Here is an 8,287-nt window from a genome sequence, read left to right on the forward strand (position 1 = left end):
TGTTGTTGTTGTTGTTGTTGTTGTTGTTGTTGTTGTTGTTGTTGTTGCCTAATTTTCATTCAACTCTTATTTAGACAGGTCAATCCCATTGAGCCTCGAGGACTCATTTACAATACTTAATTACATGTACTCTATCATTTCAAGCCTTACATTGTCTAAAAGCAACCACACATTTGTGATATGTTCAGGTTATATTTTCTCTTAAAAGGAAAACTCAACTCAATGTATATAGTTTATTTTAAAAGCATCAAAATCGAGGTGGCGTCTCACAAAATCACTGCATTTGACGTCAGACTTGTAAATCTCCGAGTTGCTTTCTCAACACATGAATACATTTGCAAACGCTCTATGATGCCGTAGCATAAAATGTGCAGCAAAGAATTTAAGCAGGGTGGCACGGTGGATCAGTAGAGTTGTTGCTTCTCAGCGAGAAAGTCGTCAGATCAAATCCGGGCCCTTCTGGGTGGAGTTTGCATGTCCTCTCCGTGCATGTGTGGTACTCCAGTTTCCTCCCACAGACCAAAAACATACTCTGATTGGTAACTCTAAATTGTCCCTAGGTGTGAGTGAGAGTGAATGGTTTGTCTTATTTGTCTGACCTGTCCAGGGTGTCCCCCACCTCTCGCACAGTGTCTGCTAGTTATGGGCATCAGTGACCCCCAAGGAAGAAGCAGGTAAAGCTATTGGATTGATGGATGGATGGATAATTTAAGCAAACAAATATTTTTTTTCTGTTCTACAGCTTCAAGTTAAATTTATTAACATCTCTCCTCTAAACATACCAACCTGGATTTCAGTGCAATAAAAAACATGCTGTATTTAACTACAATCTTTAAAGGACAAGGCAGGACAGAGTGACGGATCCTGGCAAGTAGAGGGAGCAATTTTATTCATCCATCCATCAATTGTCTTTTTCATTCAAGCTTTATTTAACAGGTTAGTCTCTTTACCCGCTTCTTCCTTTTTTGGGTTGCGGGGTTCGCTGGTGTCCATGTCCAGCTGTCACTGTGCGAGAGGTAGGGGACACCCTGGACAGGTCTCAAGTCCATCACATGACCAGGAAAATCGGTCTCAATACGACACTGACAGTAACTGAGGTTCAGAAGTTCAAATGGCATTATGATCTTTATGCTAAGTATAAAAAACAGTCCTCCCTAAACTGTGATTTATTCCTGTGTGGTAGTTAAACTGTTGTGTTTTTAATGATTAACTACAGGCAGAGCAGCATCAAATAGACAGTTTCATGAAATTTCATATAATCAAATGTTTCTGCATATCCACTAGCACGACAGGCTTTTTGAAGATTTAGCCCTAGAGTTTTAATACCTGTTGAACAAAATCTTAAGTTTAACTGTCAGATCATGACAGTTGGTGCTGAATGCATTTGCACATGATGGCCTTTTTATGTAGGACAATTCTTAAAAAAAAAATTGTTATTTACTTTTATATCACCAAAAATCCATTAAAATTATATGCAATGGGTATTTTTTTCATTCAACCTTTATTTAGACAAGTAAATCCCATTGAGCCTCAAGGACTCATTTACAAGAGAGACCTGATTTCAACATAGAATGATGACAACAATAGACAAATATAAAAAGGCATACAGATTTATTTTATTTTATTTTAATGCTTTTTTTTTTTACAAATAGGATGGCAAAAAGGTAACAAAAACAGCTAGATTATAAGGCAAATATAGAAAACTAAAAACAGGAACATGTCTGCATTAGTCCTTGCCAGGAGTCCAACAGATTTTTAAAGCCACTTAGAGAGGTTAGAGAGGTCGAGGTCGAGAGCTTCAGGTCTTTTTGTAAGATATTCCAGGAAACAAGAGCGGAGTAGGAGAAGGCCCTTTTGCCACATTTCAGGTTTCAAACATAAAGATATAAAATTATTTTTTTTTGTGAAGAATCAACAACAAGTGGGACACAATCGTGAAGTGGAATGAAATTTATTGGATGTGTCAAACTTTTTTAACAAATAAAAAACTGAAAAGTGTGGCATGTAATATTATTCGGCCCCCTTGCATTAATACTTTGTAGCGCCGCCTTTTGCTGCAGTTCCAGCTGCAAGTCTCTTGGGGTATGTCTCTATCAGTTTTGCCCATTCTTCCTGCAAAACAGCTCGAGCTCAGTGAGGTTGGATGGAGAGCGTTTGTGAACAGCAGTCTTCAGCTCTTTCCACAGATTCTCGATTGGATTCAGGTCTGGACTTTGACTTGGCCATTCCAACACCTGGATACGTTGATTTGTGAACCATTCCACTGTAGATTTGGCTTTATGTTTTGGATCGTCTTGTTGGAAGATAAATCTCCGTCCCAGTCTCGGGTCTCTTGCAGACTCAAACAGGTTTTCTTCCAGAATGGTCCTGTATTTGGCCCCATCCATCTTCCCATCAATTCTGACCATCTTCCCTGTCCCTGCTGACGAAAAACAGGCCCAAACCATGATGCTGCCACCACCATATTTGACAGTGGGGATGGTGTGTTCAGGGTGATGAGCTGTGTTGCTTTTATGCCAAACATATCGTTTTGCAGCCAAACAGTTTGATTTTGGTTTTGACCAGATCACCTTCTTGCACATGTTTGGTGTCTCCAAGGTGCTTGTGTCAACTTTAAACAACACTTTTTATGGATATTTTTGAGAAATGGCTTTCTTCTTGCCACTCTTCCATAAAGGTCAGATTTGTACAGTGTACGACTGATTGTTGTCCTATGGACAGACTCTCCCACCTCAGCTGTAGATCTCTGCTGTTCACCCAGAGTGATCATGGGCCTCTTGGCTGCATCTCTAATCAGTCTTCTCCTTGTTTGAGATGAAAGTTTAGAGGGATGGCCGGGTCTTGGTAGATTTGCAGTGGCCTGATACTCCTTCCATTTCAATATGATTGCTTCCACAGTGATCCTTGGGATGTTTAAAGCTTGGGAAATCTTTTTGTATCCAAATCCAGCTTTAAACTTCTCCACAACAGTATCTCGGGCCTGCCTGGTGTGTTCCTTGGTCTTCATGATGCTCTGCACTTTGAACAGAACCCTGAGACTATCACAGAGCAGGTGCATTTATACAGAGACTTGATTACACACAGGTGAATTCTATTTATCATTATCAGTCATTTGGGACAACATTGGATCATTCATAGATCCTCACTGAACTTCTGGAGTGAGTTTGCTGCACTGAAAGTAAAGGGGCCAAATAATATTGCATGCCCCATTTTTCAGTTTTTTATTTGTTAAAAAAGTTTGACACATCCAATAAATTTCCTTCCACTTCACAATTGTGTCCCACTTGTTGTTGATTCTTCACAAAAAATTAAACTTTTATATCTTTATATTTGAAGCCTGAAATGTGGCAAAAGTTTGAAAAGTTCAAGGGGGTCGAATACTTCCGCAAGGCACTGTAATAATGTCCTGAGGGCACACGCTGTAGCTGCACTCACGCAGAGACATGTAGGATGAGATGTATGAAGGCAGCAGACCAATAAGTGATTTAAAGATGAAAATGTATCAGTGAGAGAGTCTGCGTGAAGTGACCAGTTAACCAGTGAATACAGGGTGCAGTGGTGGGATAATCACAGCCAGTTATGAATCTTAGTGCACCATGATAGACAGCATCCAACATCTGCAGGGTTCTTGTAGGAGCGTTCATGTAAATAATGTCACCGTAATCAATGAAGGGAAGGAAAGTCACAGATACAAGGCATTTCCTAGCATTCAGAGTTAGACAGGATCTGTTTCTGAAAAAGAAACCCAGTTTAACTTTCAGTTTCTTTACCAAGTTTTCCACATGGAGCTTAAAAGAGAGATGCGAGTCGACCAAGATACCCAAATATTTATAGGAATCAACAAACTCAATGGGGACACCATTTGAGGATAAAATCGGAGGAAGAGCTGCTGGGACCAACTTCCTATTTGAAAAAAGCATCCCTTTGGTTGTGTCAGCATTTAGGACAAGTTTGAGGTGAAACAAATCAGTCTGAATGATGTTGAATGTAGATTTCAAAAAGCTGGAAAGCCTTAGCAACAGTTTTAGCTTGACAATAAACAACTGTGTCATCAGCATAGAAATGTATGGATGCATCAGGGATATTTTTACCTACATTATGTATGTAGATTATAAAGAGGGTGGGTCCTAAGACTGAGACTTGAGGTACACCATTGTTGACTGTTAAATAACTGGAGGAAGTACCATTATGTTGAACACATTGCCTCCGGTCTGAAAGATAGTTAGAGAACCATCCAATGGTGTGTTCTGTGAAACTGATTTCTGAGAGTTTATGACACAAGATGTTATGATCCACAGTGTCAAAAGCTTTAGACAGGTCTAAGAAAAGTTCAGCACAATAATCCTTAGCATCCAGTGCTTCAACAACATCATTAAGAACTTTCCGTGAAGCAGTCGTTGTGCTGTGTTGTTTCCTGAAACCAGATTGATGTGGAGGTAAGATGTTAAATGAGTCCAGGTAATCTTTGATTTGAGAGTTTATCAGTTTTTCTAGAACCTTGGTTAAAATACAGAGTTTAGAGATTGGTCGATAGTTGTTCAGTGAGGTGGGGTCTCCTCCCTTCAGCAAAGGAAGAACAAAGGCTGTTTTCCAAGCGTCTGGGATGGAGTCTGGAATGGAGTCTTATGGAAAGATTAAAGGGACTGTGATGATATGAGCAGCCAGCCTTAAGAAATAAGGTGGAAGTTCATCTGGACCTGCAGATTTTTTAGGATCAAGATCTTTTAACAGTTTATTAACCTCACTGACTGAGAATGGAGAAAAAGAGAAGGTGTGATTAACTGAGGATTGACTTGTAGGAGGGATTGATTTGTAGAAGTTTGGTTATTAAGTGAAGTGGCAGATTTTCCATTAGTAACTGTGTCAAATAAAGAACTAGAAGCAACAAAATGTTAAACAAGACCAACCAGTTCATAATGCTTCCAGTCTCTATGGTGGCGGTGGTTACTGTGACGAGTGCTCAGCCCAGCTCTCAGTACATGTAATATTATCTGCAGTCCACTAGAGGGCAGTATTAGCTCAATAACTGAAAGAACATGTCAGCCACTGAAACAACCTGGTTCTTGAAGTCTCCACAGTTTTGATTATGTTCTGAGCTCTCAGATTATATCCATGAGCATATTTTTGATTTTTGATAGTAAATTTATAGTCAACAAATCAAAGTGTTGTTAAGTGTCGTTATAAATTATCTGTATCTTGTGATACAGGTTAAACTATGTTTTAGATTTTCAGATTCAATAACAGATCTTTGTATTCCTTAACTTCCTGTCCAAGCCACTGGTTAAAATCTGTGAACCTACAGCTGAAGACTCAAACCTAATGATGTGATCTATTTAAGCCAGCTGCTCTCCATGTACTTCAACATTTGTAATTGTGGATGTTGACCAGAATATTTACTGATTATTTGTGATGGTTAAAAATGCTCAGAAACGAACTAATGACTTCGACTGAGCAGAGAGCTCAGGGATTTTGTTAATGTAATGGTACCTCTGGAAAGGTCAAAGTTCCAGTTGAGCAAACATAATTCATTTTGGAAGTTTTGTCCTGTAACAATGGGGCGGTGCTGTTTAATCGACACAAGGAAGGGGAGGTAGAAAGCTGACATCCCATTTTGGTATACTGTGCACAAAACGGCAACAACAAATCTTTATAGACATGAAAGGTGCGTTTTGTTCTCAACACTCGTACAGGAACTTAAAAGGGAAACCAGGTGGACAGCATGAGGCCATTTTAAGGTTAACACATAGTTTTTTCTTATTTTTTATTGCCTAAATTAACTAATATGCAGACATATTTGGTCAGTTTTGAGCCAAACAAGTCTTTTGAGTAAACCTGTTTCCTGACATGTTTTAATGAGTTTTAAATAAAATTTTATTTTAAATATCCTGCTGAAAGCAGAAAGCTGTGTCCTTTGATACAAGTCATTACTTGTGCAGCTATTTTTCTTATCTTTATAAGACTATGTTAGAGAGGTGTGCTTTTTTATAACGTTCTTTACTAATTTTATTTTGTATTATTCTTCATTGATAAAATGGGTCACTTAAGTAGGTGTAATATACAAGTAGCAACATCAGTTATAAGATTTGTAGGTCGCAAATGTAAAAGCAACAAAAGTTGACCAAAGTGCATTACAATTTAACCTACCGAGACAATAAAATACTTCATCAATGAAGAAAACACAAGTATAATAATAAAAAAGGTATGTGTATACAGAACAGCATTTAAAATTTGCAACGGTTTAACATGTTTCAGGTCTTTTTAATTTATTAATACATCACAGTCTGAGCAGGGCAAAGACAAACAGAAAATCCCAACACTATTCATTAAAATACTCTACTACTACAAGAATACATATATCCTAAATCAGCCATGTGCAATAACATTTTAAACTTCTTAAGAGAGTTGCACTTTTTGAACAAATCACTTTATATGACTGGTTCATTTTTAAAATGCTACATTGTGATTTTTTAAAATTATTTTTTTCATTTATAGGTTGGATCAATATTTTCCACGATTATTGTAGATAATATTGATCCAACCTATTTTTTTTTTTTTTTTTTTTATATATATATATATATATATATATAGAGAGAGAGAGAGAGAGAGAGAGAGAGAGAGAGAGAGAGAGAGAGGGCATGCATCAGGATAGATATATATATATATATTCTTCTTTCGGCTGCTCCCTTCTTCAGGGATCGCCACAGCAAGCTAATGAGAGGGGTGGTTTATGCCAATTCATAATCCGAAGGGTGTGCGCGTAAACACTTAATCTGATCAACAACAAAAAAGGTTGAATCATTAATCTGATCATTTTATTCCAATCGTGGAAAACTGACCTGACTGCGCATTTGCAATTTGAAAGTCGCACAAAGATTTGGCTGTTATATTTACACCGGATGCCCTTCCTGACGCAACCACAGACCACCGAGCTACCACAGCCCTCTGTGTGGAGCAGAGAGCTGCTATCTAGGGTGCCCGGAGGAGCAGATGGTTGGGGTTATGGACCTTGCTCAAGGGCCCAGAGTGGTGCAAATGAGGGTGGGGGCAGGTACAGGTCCTTCAATTATCCCACCCACACTTTTGATGTTGTCGGTACTGGGATTTGAACCGGCAATCTTCTGATCACAGGCCCTCCTTCTCTAACATCTGTGCCACCACTCCTTCCATATATATACAGTGACTTGCGGAAGTATTCGGCCCCCTTGAACTTTTCAAACTTTTGCCACATTTCAGGCTTCAAACATAAAGATATAAAATTTAATTTTTTTGTGAAGAATCAACAACAAGTGGGACACAATCGAGAAGTGGAATGAAATTTATTGGAGGTGTCAAACTATTTTAACAAATAAAAAACTGAAAAGTGGGGTGTGCAATATTATTGGGCCCCTTTACTTTCAGTGCAGCAATGTTGTCCCAAATGACTGATGATGATAAATAGAATCCAGCTGTGTGTAATCAAGTCTCCATATAAATGCACCTGTTCTGTGATAGTCTCAGGGTTCTGTTCAAAGAGCAGAGAGCATCATGAAGACCAAGGAACACACCAGGCAGGTCCGAGATACTGTTGTGGAGAAGTTTAAAGCCGGATTTGGATACAAAAAGATTTCCCAAGCTTTTAAACATCCCAAGGAGCACTGTGCAAGCAATCATATTGAAATGAAAGGAGTATCAGACCACTGCAAATCTACCAAGACCTGGCCGTCCCTCTAAACTTTCATCTCGAACAAGGAGAAGACTGATCAGAGATGCAGCCAAGAGGCCCATGATCCCTCTTTATGAACTGCAGAGATTTACAGCTGAGGTGGGAGAGTCTGTCCATAGGACAACAATCAGTCGTACTTTGCACAAATCTGGCCTTTATGGAAGAGTGGCAAGAAGAAAGCTATTTCTCAAAGATATCCATAAAAAGTGTTGTTTAAAGTTTGTCACAAGCACCTGGGAGACACACCAAACATGTGGAAGAAGGTGCTCTGGTCACATGAAACCAAAATCGAACTGTTTGGCCACAATGCAAAATGATATGTTTGGCGTAAAAGCAACACAACTCATCACCCTGAACACACCATCCCCACTGTCAAACATGGTGGTGGCAGCATCATGGTTTGGGCCTGCTTTTCGTCAGCAAATACAGGGAAGATGGGCAGAATTGATGGGAAGATGGATGGGACCAAATACAGGACCGTTCTGGAAGAAAACCTGTTTGAGTCTGCAAGAGACCTGAGACTGGGAGGGAGATTTATCACAAGACAATGAGGCAATATATATATATATATATATATATATATAT

Source organism: Nematolebias whitei, chromosome 2, assembly GCF_014905685.2.
Source record: "Nematolebias whitei isolate Nwh7 chromosome 2, NemWhi1, whole genome shotgun sequence".
Classification (NCBI taxonomy): domain Eukaryota; kingdom Metazoa; phylum Chordata; class Actinopteri; order Cyprinodontiformes; family Rivulidae; genus Nematolebias; species Nematolebias whitei.